This window comes from Monopterus albus, unplaced genomic scaffold (assembly GCF_001952655.1).
Source record: "Monopterus albus unplaced genomic scaffold, M_albus_1.0 scaffold26.1, whole genome shotgun sequence".
NCBI lineage: Eukaryota > Metazoa > Chordata > Actinopteri > Synbranchiformes > Synbranchidae > Monopterus > Monopterus albus.
The window spans coordinates 3,366,501-3,376,130 of record NW_018127906.1 but is presented as its reverse complement, the minus strand read 5'-3'; the positions used below and the strand labels follow the sequence as shown (position 1 = coordinate 3,376,130).

At 41.3% G+C, this 9,630-nt stretch overlaps 1 long non-coding RNA gene across 1 annotated transcript in view; it reads left to right on the top strand.

Annotated features, from left to right (window-relative positions):
• The window catches only part of LOC109957417 (uncharacterized), a 66,181-nt gene that overhangs the window by 38,933 nt on the left and 17,618 nt on the right, over nucleotides 1–9,630 (top strand). Inside the window, exon 5 of the long non-coding RNA XR_002274561.1 lies at nucleotides 1,235–1,339. This is a non-coding gene — a long non-coding RNA (uncharacterized LOC109957417). The remainder of the gene's footprint in view (nucleotides 1–1,234; nucleotides 1,340–9,630) is intronic.

The window sequence follows — 9,630 nt, the reverse complement described above, 5'->3', positions numbered from 1 at the left end:
GAGAGAGATTGCGTCCTGGTCCCCACACTCATGTTCCCTCTATCAAACTGTATAACCGTTCAGAACACCGACAGTTTTTAACCTCCTGCTTTATGTTCAGTGAAAAGATTTTGAAGTATATGTTCCTACAGTATCTATGAAGATGTCGTAGGCCTGAGTCAAGACAGAGATGGCACTGAACATTTATTTAGCCTCTGTTTTACATAACGTAAGCAGCCTCTGAGTGGGGATGAAGGAACGACAAGTACCGTAAGAATGGCTGGCCGAGATGAAAATCTTTAAACCTTTCATTATTACACAACATGAAGAATGCTACAGAAAACAAAGACGGTATTAAGAGTTGTGTCGGCCTCTGGCTCAGGTTGGCCACATGCCTTTGCAAGTGTTTCACTGAATGCAGAAAGAGCGACTTCAGAAAACATTGGCGAGAGAGGAACAGATCTTTTATGTTGCTTGTAAAACAGAATTAATTATCACCATAACAAATGTCTGCTGACTTCATCTGTGTGTGTGTGTGTGTGTGTGTGTTTATAAGTGTGTTCTTGTACTTGAACACCTGTGAGAAGCAGTTTGAGAGTCAGACATTTGGAGTCAGGACAGTTTTACAAAGCCAGGTTATTTTGAAGCCTCACTTCTCTACAGTTAAAATATATAGTCTTTTAAATTGTTGTATCTTTTTAGTAAGATGTTAAAAAGTGCTGATTTACTGAGGCTGCAGACGCTCTCTGCTGCTGGGAATTGATCATTATTGTCAGGTTGCACCTGTCCCGTTAACAGCAGTAATGCCGTCTAATCAGATGGTCTTTTGAGGATATTTTCACTTTTAAACCACTTTACATGCTCCATCATGTTTGTTGCAGTTTATTTGGGAAGTTTTCTTCTTTAAATTTAACTTGAAGGCTCCATTATGAACTAACATTTTGCATCAGTGCAGATTTTTCACAAATCCCACAGTATTTTGTCTTTGAGGCGGCGAGTCTGTAAGGTTAGTAATCATTAACATCAAATAGAATATTAAGCCACTGTCACTAAAGAATAAACAGAATAGGCTAAAATAAGGAGGGGTAAGTGTTAAGGCTTTGGTTAAGGACAGGTTTAAGTTAGGCTTTGGGTTTAATGAGTAGGACCAAAGGAAACAGTGAGGGTTGAACTGTAATAACCAGGAAGTCCTCACAAGTCTGACTAATACAGAGGTGTGTGTCCCTCTCTGGACTCTCCTCCTTGCTCTTCACAGATCACTAGCTGTCCTCCAGCCCCGGCCCCCGTCCTGATGATGTAATTATTTCCCAGCGGCACCTGGGAGCCACGGCCGCCATTCGGAGGCATCGCTCACAGCCAAGTATGCAGATGTTTCTAATTGCTTTTCATTACAAAGAATAACAGCTGTTTATATCTATCAGCAAATAATTCACAAGAGTTCCAGACTGTTAGGATAACATATCCCACCTGGTCACCATCACCGGTTGTCAACAGCCGAGCGCTGTGCTTGCCAGGCCTCTTGTTTACTGAATCCCTCGATAAGCTCGGGCTTAGAGTCACCTTCAGTCATCTTGCTTTCCACCCTACAAGGATTCCCTGTTTTTGTCTTGCAAGTCAGTGTCTTAGTAGCATCCCAAAGATGGAAGGAAGGTACATTTTATTCTTATTATGACAAGAATTTTGGTTGTTTCAGAGGCAGGGGTTCCACAGTTTATCCTTAAAGATCCACCAAAAAGTATTTTTTTCATATTTACAATGAATAATGGGACGGTGGCACGCACGCAGATCTGTGACCACCTCTACACCTCTGCACAGCTTTTTTTAGGACATTGTTTTTTATTTTATGGGACATTTACCATATGGTTCAACCTCAGTGCTCTGGGCTGTTTGCACAAATGCTCCCTGTCCAGCACCAAAAGCTAGGCAGCCAAAGTTAGTGACTAGCTGGTGATAAAGGTGGGATGGAAGCTAAAGCTCTCAATATTTTCCTCAGTAGTTGGTATCAGAGGAGAGTGAATATTGGGTTGATGCAATACAACTCCTGGTGAATGCTGCTGTTACTCTCCAGATGTGTAAACACTCAATTGTTTGCTAAGCCATTAGCCACAGCAAGTGTATAAGAGGACTAATGTGGGGCTGTGTGTCTTTCAGCTTGACGTGGAGTTCTTCTGCCTTCCTTTACTAAAACATGTAAAGTGATATGGCTTTGAACCCAAAACTACTGTCATGGTAGAGTTTTCAGGAACATTTTGTATATAGAACTAAAAGTTATTTTAGGGCATGAGTTACTAATTTGTTGGTGCTGATGGTCCTAAAATGCAAATACCATATGTCTAACTATTTATAAAACAGAAGAAATATTTCAATTTTAAACTCCTGTTTGTATTCAACAAACTTGTGTATCTGTGTATCACATACCTTGGATCCATAATACCCCTTTTGTAAAAACTGTCAGCACTGTATCTTTGTGTGTTGCTCTAAACGAGCCTGACCTTAGAAGTGTGCATCCAGAGGTCTTTTTTAAGGGGAACACTGGGCAGCGTCTTCCTCAGCTTTGTCTTGTGCTTCATTTGTTAAACAGAGTTGTTGAGTCACACTGGTGGATCTAGCAGACTCGCTGTGTCCACAGAGCTGTTTTATTTCTGAAGTGATGACTTAGTTGCATGGTGCTTTAAATATTATTGGCCTGCAGCTCCTCTTACATTTCTTTTCATGGGACATCAACCTTAATTTGGTCCAGCAGTGAAATCAGGGAGGCTCATCATTGACCCTTCCTTTCACTTAACTGAAAGAACTCAAGATCTATGATGTCTCTCTTTATGCTTCGATTGGATTGTGGAATACGGATCTGTGGTGCATCCACCTGTGAGTTTAACCTTTTCTCTGTCACAGTCATCCTCTATAACAGTTCTACATGTTAATGCTCATTTTCTCTAGTCTATATTTGGCACTCGGTGATAACACATGTCAAATCAAATGTCTGCTGTAGCAAAAGAGATGGTCGTGTAACGCTACAGTAGTTCTCTGCCCCGTCTACATGCTGTGCATGATGATAAATATACTGCAGAGGATTTAACTAAGACCTAGTTGTAATGTTAGTTCTCATTCCATCACCATTTTGTTTTTACTAACTTTAACCTTAGTGCTTTAGTTGTCTGTCCTTGTCGTACCTTAACCATATTTTATTTGCCTTAAACAACATTATTTCCCTAACCTTAACATCCCTTAAAATTCACCCAAAAAATTAATCTACAAAGAATAAAAATGTTACTGCTCTTAACCCTTTTGCTTACGCTCATGATCCTGGTTTTATTTGAAAGGTAACTCTCTAAACTTTACAACCAAATGGTCAAAATGAGTGTAAGTGATTCTGAACCAAACTTACAGTGGCACAAGCATAATAGATTTTTTTTTTTGTCTTAATGGACATTTACGTCCTGTAGTATTATATATTGTAAACACTGTGGAGTAACATACGCATCCAAACCACTACTTTTTAAAAGTCGATGATGGCGGCATTACATATGAGTTATCTACATTGTTGTCTGGGCTTTTTCACAGGCGAATGTCAATTTTTGCCAAAAATGTCATTACAGTACTTAGTAAAATATTCATTGTTTATTCCACCAAACTAATGAAATTGATTAACTCTTCATACTGTTCACTCTGTAGCCTTCAAAGGCTGACAATGACTCACTGAAAGGCCCTTTAACAGGGATTAACCTCTAGAGTCCCTGCGTCCTCATATGAGGACCGCACAGCTTGGGTTTCCAAAGCTCAGGACTCTAGAGGTTAAACTCAAAAAAATCATGTTTACACCTCTATGAACTCGTCATCTTATTGGCTTTTTGCTCTGTCAGTCATTTTCCAAAAGGCCCTCCCTTCGCTGCAGCAATGAGACGATCAGGTGCCTTTGTGGAGTTGGTCAGCTGACTGTACTGTTTGACAACCATAACAAGTTACAATATGTAGATACAGCAGAAACTTTTTTTAAACATTTGTGTAGCATTTTAAAACATGTTTTCACTGAAGGTAACCTGATGTTTTACAAACTCATCCAGTTTCAGCCTTCTCTCCGGACACTGGGGATTTTTCTAGTCATCCTGTGGCAAACTGACACTGATGGAAACTGACGTCAGTTTCCTCAACAGGGGTTTAAAAGAAAATCGACCACCCAAATGGGCTGTAACAAATGGGTAACGCAAGTTTATCTCATGAACCATGTTATCTGATGCTTACTGTTTAACCTGAGGGAGGCGCCATCAGGTGGTACCTAGCTCTTCTCTTTTCATGTTTTTTACCCATTAAGGTAAAATTCTTGTGACTTGTTCTTTTATGTCTGTGTTCATCCATGGTGGCTTGTGCTGTTTATTAACTTACTGTAAATGTATCTTGGTCATCATTTTGCACGACTGTGAGGAAAAATAGGGATTTGTTCCGTGGTGTTCCCTGGAAACATCTGCACATCTGCACATCGCTATGTTGAGAACAGGAAGTGTAAAAGCTTAGCAAAACATGTAAAAAAACAGCACAACTGAACAAATTTATGAAAGAATGTTACAGGTGATCACACTGAAAAGTAACATGCTGACTGGACTGAACACTGCCGTCTTCCCACAAAGGAAACCCTGCCTTTCAAGCACCGTTCCTGTTGTCCCTGTTTCTGCTGGTGAGGCCCAGCCCAATATTGTGTGTGCTCTCTGTCTGACATGCTGGCTGTTGGGAATGAGCCATCTGACAGGGAGTGACTGCCAACAAGAGCAGAATGTCATTATGAGTGGAGGCTGCTGCAGGCCTGCCACCATCATAGGGAATTCATCACCACAAGTGATGATGATAATGGACTTTGCTGCAAATGACTTTGGATGAGCAGTGTTTTTGGCAGGCGGCGGTGGCTCTGTCTGACTGGAATTTTTTCTCTGTACCTCAAAAACAGAGAAGGCGGCTTTCAGTGTCCCAGCTGGGCTGTGGGATGCACGGTGGCTGAGAAACTGACAGTGGGTTAATACTGTACTTTGTGTTTGTGCTGGATTGGACGGCTGATTTGCTATAGCCAGTGCTGACCAGTCAGTCAGAAACATTTTGATTAACTGAATTTGATAGAGTAAATGTAATAATATTTACATTAATGTGGAGTGCAGTGATTGCAAACTGTCTCCATGACCTTAACCACAGGAGTCATTTAATCATGCATTCATAAACATTTCCTATTTGGTCTAATGACATTTCCAACAAGATAAACTTTTTTTTTTTTTTTTTACATTTTAATAAATCATGTTCCATAATTGGCCATTTCCCTCATTTTCCCTCCTCTGAGAGCCCAGGGATTCAAAAATAATTGTCCAACTTTGCCAAAGTACTCAGAGCAAAACTCATCAAGTGATAAATTTAACCGCCTAGTATCGCCTCAATAGAAGAACATAGTTATGCGGAGGTGAAAAACTCTGACGACTCCATTGTGATCCACAGGAAAATGAAGTATAACGAGGCCAAGGCTCATTATGAAAAGTGACAAACAACAGTTAGCTGGGGCTGGGGAGGTTTAGTCATTCTTCTTTGATAGAGACCCCTTTCAGTGAATGTGGGACGCCTCATTAAAGCAGTGCACTTGAAAGCGTGCACGGTTCGATACGACATCAAAATGCAGGTTGTGTCATGAGAGGAAGCAAACCGAAGGTAAATACAGTGCAGTGATAGGCTGTTGACCACACAATTAGTAGTTTCAAACCCTTGTTTTCATAAGTGCAACATTCTGTCATGCATATTCAATTGTTCGCTCTGCCAATTTAATTGGTTAAAGAGTTTCAACCAACAACAGAGAGGAGAGGATGGCGGCTCTTTTCAGCAGCGCTCTGGCCTTGTCTGAAAGAGCCATCAGTCTGTCTGTCATGCAAAACATCTTTCAGGGTTTGTTTACCAGGCATGCAGCAGAGTGGGTACTCTCTGGCTGCTAATGTGACAGTTGCACTCTGGCTTTCAGTTCAGTGGGCATGTTGTTTTGGAGAGAAAGCATGAGGATGGTACCCAACTTATCTGATTACAGATGATGTACATCACACATCCCCGACCGACTTTCCTGTGAGACAGTCATGCGAGAAGGAAAGGATGTTGGGTATAAGTAAACAAGGACTGACTTGATGTGGCTGCAGATGATTTGTGAGGATCAGCTGAAGATCCGTGCCACATGCATTCAGAGTAAAGGCAGGCATCTCACAAGACACTAGGGGTCAAACTGGCGGTCATACCACACCTGATGAATGGCTTCTAATGCAGCTTTATGGCACATACTGCTTGCTTAAAACTCACCTAAAATTTATTGCCAAGTATTATCAAAAATACAAGGAATTTGACTGATGCTCACAGTTAGCACTCCAGTTTGTCCCAACAGTTCTGGATGAGGTCAGGCCTTTGTGCAAGTTCTTCAGCACCAAACCAGGAGAACCAGTTCTTTACGGACCTAGCTTTAGTCCAAAAATTGACATTCAGGACAGCCCTAATAGAGTCACATCTATCCCTTAACTACATATCAGTTGAGTCTGCATTAATATATGTGCAGTATAACTGTTATAAAGCTGCTGTGCTGGTGTTATGGTTATAATGATTGTATTACAGTACAAAGGGTATTTTGGGTTATATGTTACCAGTTACTCCCAGTTAGATGGTTTTTCCTCTACCAGTTAGTTTGACTCACCCACATCCTGCCTTGTTACCGATGATCTCGAACACCAAACTACAGGAACATTCTAAGCCTTCATGAAGGTCAGACCATGTGGAGTGGCTTCAGAATCCTGTGGCTTATATTTTTAACACTGGGTCAACAATTGATGTAAACAATCACATACACCAGATGTATCTGGGTTTCACTCCTATGGCAGATGTATTTTTATATTATTAAGCATATGGTCATCTCGCTCCACTTCACCCCTTTTACTGTAATAATTTCTTCCATGGGTAGCTCATAACTCTTTCAACCTCATGTACTCTCTCATTGTTATGGCTAAACAGAGCCACAGGGACCTGCACTAACTGTAACCAGCCGTAATCTCAATTTGCAATGCATATGTTTCAGAAAAGAGCCCCACAGTTAGTACACAAACCCCCCATGAGAGTTGAAGCGGCGACTGCAGTGACTCCATTAATATGCATTGCTTTGCTAAAAGCACCAAAGTGACCTACATGACAAGGTTCAGTATACACTCCAACTGTTTGCTACACTTGTGGGATTTAGCCGCCCATGTTACCTTAATTAGTGTCTTCTTGCCATGGATAGCTTTTTTTCTGGAGAGGTTGTTGAACTTACACACACATTTGAATGCTGGGGTCACCGCAGATCACCGAGGTGATGCCGAATACCCGGCCCTCGACAGCTCAGGCAACTCTCCACAGCCAGAAAAATGGTTGCAATTAGTCTGTAAAGGACGTCCCTATTAGATGCACTTTAGACTCCTGCAGTGTGTCCCAGGTATTCAACAATGGCACTCCAGCTCCTCCAGGCGATCCCCAAGGCCCTTCACTGACAGGATGTATCAATTAACAGATTTGTTTGCATTCCTCTCCTCTGACCTCATTTGCATAGCAGCCGGCTAATGCACTGCTCAGGTTCAAGAGCGGTGATGACTTTGTTTTTGTTTTTTTCTTTGTCATCTACAACAGGCAGCAGAGGGGCCAGAAACAAAACATTATCATACATGTTACAGCTCAGCTGCACTGTTGATCAAAAAGTATCCAGCAGAAGTGGTCTGGAGCACAGAAAGTTACAAGATGTTAGCAACCACTGCAGGGTGAAGCATTGTTGACACTCATTCCCGTTCGGTCTTCATCAAAGGGGAACTTAGCATTTCCAATGCTAAAGGACAGCTGTTGCTGGCAGGCCTCTTTCTCACTGGCGGAGACACCACTGTTTAGGGCGGTAATCTGTCAGGCGGTGGCATATCCAATGTGCTCTACCCCTAGGTGGAGGCAGAGAAATGTGGCTCAGGGCTCTGTGCATAGCAATGAGGCCAGACAGATGTAAAAATCCACTGTGGTTTTACAGCCCTTGTGCTCTGTGTGCGTTTGCCTGGATCCTCCCCATCAACCTTTGGAACACATCCATTCCCATGATGCAACACTGTTACAAGGGCATATTTATACTGTTTGAGTGGAGGCCTTCAGCGGGATCCAGAGAATCTGTATATCCCCTGGCATTGCTAATGTTCTATTTTACTCAGGAAAAAACTGCATTTAATTATGTTTAAGTTCCATTTCACATATGATCCTAATTTTGGGGGTTGACAAACAATAGGTCATGCAGGGTAAGGTGATTACACAAAATGCATTACAAATAAGTGAACAAAAAGCAAACCCATAATTATTCATTTATCAAGGGGCCACACTCATCATTTAAATGCTTTCAGACTGTCTTACAGAAACTACTTCTGCTCATAAAACACACAAACAGCTGCTTACATTCAGCACCTACAGAAAAACACTAACATACCCCTGAGTTTCATGTCCTCCAGATGAATGTAAGCACAGTATTCTCTCTCCTCTTAGCCCCTGTTCTCCGTTCTGAGGAAAGTCTCTGGCTCTTTAGAGGTTAGATGTTCTATTTTGGCCACCAGCCAGTCGTTAACTTTCTGTGTGCAGCTTGGCTCTGGGCAGGTATTGTGCAGTTGGCTTGTCAGAGCTTGTTTGCTGAAAACAGCTGCCTTTTGCTATTGGAAATACTGACTGAATACCAAGTCATGCTTGTACCACTAAACAAGACTAGTAGCTAAAAGAGGCTAAAAAGCTCTGTAGAACCGCAGAGTTGGTGATGACTCTCTGGGTTTGGAAACAGCTGGGTTTTGGTGCTTGTGGGTGTTGATGACATCTTGAGACTCAACCTCAGTATCTGTGTAATCAGAAAACCAAAACAATCCATTGGCAAAAAAGAAGCTGCTATGTTGGTAATATTTACAGTTGTACGATTATACTGCATAAATTCCCGTCTTTGCATTAATAATAGCTGTTTATCAAAAGTATTAGATTGTTTACCATTAATGCATTTTCTGTATTTTAAGGGTAAAGCTTTGCACCAACACCCTGACAGATCATTATCTGTACCACTTGCGTACTGTTTTCATGATTAGGTGTCAGGGTTCAGTAGCTGATAATGACTGTCAGCACACATCATTTTGTACCATTTGCCTTTAGTTGGGAATCGGCAAACTCGGGCCCTATAGATTCAGAAATGTCAATCAAAATGAAGGCGCAGGAATCCAAATGTAAACACTGAGGGGGAGTATGTCTGACACCACACATAAGGAAGCAAGGCAAATTAGCCAAGAAATGACACTGTGAATATGGAGCCTGTCACACTGCTTAATTTAGCTAAATATGCTAAGGTCTTCTTAATTATAACCACAGCAATTTCCATCACTGTCACATTCTGCAAATCACTAAATTGCACAACTTTTTTTCTTCCACACAAGCCTGCAACTATACTGATTTCTATAATTAACATGTATGTTTTTCTAATCAGAATTTCTTGGACAACAAACAGAAAGACTTGTAGCCGCAAGAGTCTCCACTCCCTTCTGCCTCAGCATCCTTTGTATATTATCATATAGAAATTGTGAGAGCTATTAATAATCAAGTGTCATTGGTATAAATTAGTACATATAAAAT